We start from the raw sequence: 3,649 nt of genomic DNA on the forward strand, positions 1-3,649 counted from the left end.
AAATATTCATATTAATCAAGGATTTATTGACTTTTAATGCACCTTATTTCAAAATGTACAGAAATACGTGCTTTCATATGTCTTTTAGTCATGGTTGTTTCATTTATTCACTATACTATTTATAATTAATGTCTCATTTCAGTTTTAGTTTGGCTCTAGTTTTGTATTTATTCCAGTTTATATGAAAAGGTTCACGTAGCGTGGATTAAAATTCATATACAGAGTAAATCCTTTTCACTGAACACGTTAAAAATAAGTTTGAAAAAGTTGTGGGAAGCGTGGTGGTGGTGACACTGAAGGCGAGCGACCGTGGTGCTGTAGTTCGTTTATAGCCTAAGTTTAGCTTTTAAGTTCTGGCGCTTTTATTTAGGCTTCAAAATTCATCAAAGTTATATTATTTTGTGAAGATTATCTTGATGGACAAAACGTGTAAGTTTCATGAACTTTGGTTGAACACAGAGCTTATTTTTTCGATAATCCAAAAGCCTGTGAAAAAATCCTATAGGCTTTTTGTCGAGGGAACCAGTGTCATGCTAACAGCCGATCCGCCTAGAAAGTGACGTCATAGTTCCCCCACTCTATTCAATAGGCTTGTTAGAGATGAGCAAAATCTGCGCAGAACCGATCACCGGTGATCACCGCGAGATGCATGCCCGTTAGAAAAGTGTCCGAGTTACGTCTGACTTGCTCTGAGATGTCACGCTGGCCTGTGCCAAAAAACTCTCACGATGGCGAGGCGGCTGTGTCGGATTGTGCAGTCGAGCACAGTTGCTCTCCACCGACTGCGCTGATCAAAAGCATGATGGGAAACGACTGACTGACGACACAGCTTAATGCTTATTGGTTCAGACAACCATGATGCTGAATTCTCTTCTAAAATGTTACATTTTTTTATCTGATTTCAAGTGATTATGTATTTAAATTATGCTTGAATATTCCCAAACACTATGACAGTGCGATCTCTGTGTGAGATATGTGATAGTTGTCATATTTCTATAAAAATCTAAAATACATGTTTGTATTAAAGTAAAAATGGATGATAAATACGCCTTTCATATGGAATTAAATAGCAAGCACTTTGAGTGTCTTGTTCATCTTATTTATTTTCATATAAAAACAACAGAGCTGAAATTATATCATGTTAATTAGCAACACAGCACGTGAGTGTGAATAACGCGATAACGCGATCTCGTAGTTATCTTCCACTTCCAGAGCTCAAAACTGTCCGTCTTGACTGTGTTTATTTCACTCCTCCCCTCACTGCAGCCGCCTACTCTTGCCTACTTTTCAGGAGAGGCTAGGTGAGGTGCATCTCAAACAAGCCTATTATTCAGTTTCAGCTGGAAATACGTCACTACACTGAAATAAAGTCGGCAGCAACTTCCGGTTCACGCGGACTTTAAGGCATACATGCTTAGCAGAGGACTGGTGCCATTTTTCTCAGTAGCCCCTCACTGCAGAACAAAGATCCAGGGGGCAGGGTTGAATCCACATCTAGGGGGGGGAGATGGTAGGGTTAGGGGTGGAGATGGGTAAGTTTAGGGGTGGAGATGGGTGGGTTTAGGGATCAGGGGGTGGAGACGGGTAGGTTTAGGTATAGGTAAAGTGGTACATAGTATCTAGAGCTGTAATATTTCTGTAACTACACACATGTAACAACCCTCCGAATGGTTTGTGTAAGTACAAATGTGTAACAGGACATATATAACTACTTTTGTAACAACAATATGTATAAGAGTAATTGGAACAATTTGATCCAGGGGGGGGAGATGGGTAGGTTTAGGTATATGTAAAGTGGGAGGAGTTGGATCTGGATCCAACCTCGCCCCCTGGAACTTGTGTTCTGCAGTGAGGACCATCTCGTTTTTCTCACAACTGAATACTGCCTCACACGCCACACTCGAGGCCAACGCTTCATGTGAAAATCGCCTGTCCAATTCAGCCAGCAGTGAATCAGTCCACCACATTTTTATTCACAGGTTTATTAAAAAATAAAACGAATTTCCATTATTCAGTTAACTTGCTAAAGCGGGAAAATAATGAAAAGAGAGTCCTCTCAAGTTAAGAATCATGATGAGTCACGGCTCGCCAGGATGGGGCTTAAATCTCATAGAAATTAATTTAGCCCAAAACGTACTCATTCAATCCACTAAAATAATAAGATAATACAAATAAAATGATTTTTATATTTTATTTATAGCTCAGACAAAATCATGATTGGCTCTCGTCTGGGGGGAGACAAGAGCCAGCCCCCGCCTATTCTCCGCCTATGATCGCGAGTGCCGGTGTGTGTCATTCAGCTTGATTCCGTTATTCATTAACGAGTTGTGATTGGATGGTAATTTTGTTCTACAACGAGCTTGGTTACTTTTGATTAGGCTGTTCTCACGTGATAGAACGCTCTGATCACGCAGTTTTAAAGAAATTTTGAAATACAGGACAAAACATGATATTTTTGTAGTAAGTCAGGACACTAAAAATAGAGCTGAAATATGGGACTGTCCCGGGAAAAACGGGACATCTGGTCACCCTAGTAAGTGAGGGTTTAAAGGAAAAGAAAGGGTTTAAAACAGTGTGAATAGAAAAGTGCCAGTAAAAAAATAATGCGGGGTATGGGTAAGGTCGGGCATCGTTTGAATTTGAATGATTTTGATTCTTGTCAATTCCTAATTTCGATTCCAATAAGGTAAAAAAAATTATATATAAATACACTGAACAAAATTATAAACGCAACATTTTAGTTTTTGCCCCCATTTTTCATGAGCTGAACTCAAAGATCTAAGACTTTTTCTATGTACACAAAAGGCCTATTTCTCTCAAATATTGTTCACAAATCTGTCTAAATCTGTGTTAGTGAGCACTTCTCCTTTGCCGAGATATTCCATTCACCTCACAGGTGTGGCATATCAAGATGCTGATTAGACAGCATGATTATTGCACAGGTGTGCCTTAGGCTGGCCACAATAAAAGGCCACTCTAAAATGTGCAGTTTTATCACACAGCACAATGCCACAGATATCGCAAATTTTGAGGGAGCGTGCAATTGGCATGCTGACTGCAGGAATGTCCACCAGAGCTGTTGCCCGTGAATTGAATGTTAATTTCTCTACCATAAGCCGTCTCCAAAGGCGTTTCAGAGAATTTGGCAGTACATCCAACCGGCCTCACAACCGCAGACCACGTGTAACCACACCAGCCCAGGACCTCCACATCCAGCATCTTCACCTCCAAGATCATCTGAGACCAGCCACCTGAGACAGCTGCTGCAACAATCGGTTTGCATAACCAAAGAATTTCTGCACAAATTCATGTTTATTGTACAGAAATTGTGACATTAAAAAAAAACAACAAATTTATTTTTATACTTGGGTTATTATTATTATTATTATTATATCAATTTGTTTAATATTTTAATATATGATATATATATATATATATATATATATATACAGTATATTAAAAAAAAAAAATCTTAGATATCATTTCACATTTATTCTAACTCTTATTGCAAAATATTTAATTGTTAGCTGAATATTATGAATGAAAATCAACAGGCTAAAGAACACTTACACAAGGATGTGTGTGCAGCAGAGAAAACAGCCCATGAGTCTTCTTGAATTGAATGGTTAAAAATCTATTGAAAGTGTAG

General features: G+C 38.6%; 1 long non-coding RNA gene across 1 annotated transcript in view; it reads left to right on the plus strand.

Moving 5' to 3' along the window:
* Window positions 1-1,586, plus strand: part of LOC107676494 (uncharacterized) — a 17,813-nt gene extending 16,227 nt beyond the window's left edge. Inside the window, exon 3 of the long non-coding RNA XR_001632750.1 lies at window positions 1,445-1,586. This is a non-coding gene — a long non-coding RNA (uncharacterized LOC107676494). The remainder of the gene's footprint in view (window positions 1-1,444) is intronic.
* Window positions 1,587-3,649: the final 2,063 nt, after the last annotated feature.

The sequence above is a fragment of the Sinocyclocheilus anshuiensis genome, unplaced genomic scaffold (assembly GCF_001515605.1).
Source record: "Sinocyclocheilus anshuiensis isolate Anshui unplaced genomic scaffold, SAMN03320099.WGS_v1.1 scaffold368, whole genome shotgun sequence".
NCBI classification, from domain to species: domain Eukaryota; kingdom Metazoa; phylum Chordata; class Actinopteri; order Cypriniformes; family Cyprinidae; genus Sinocyclocheilus; species Sinocyclocheilus anshuiensis.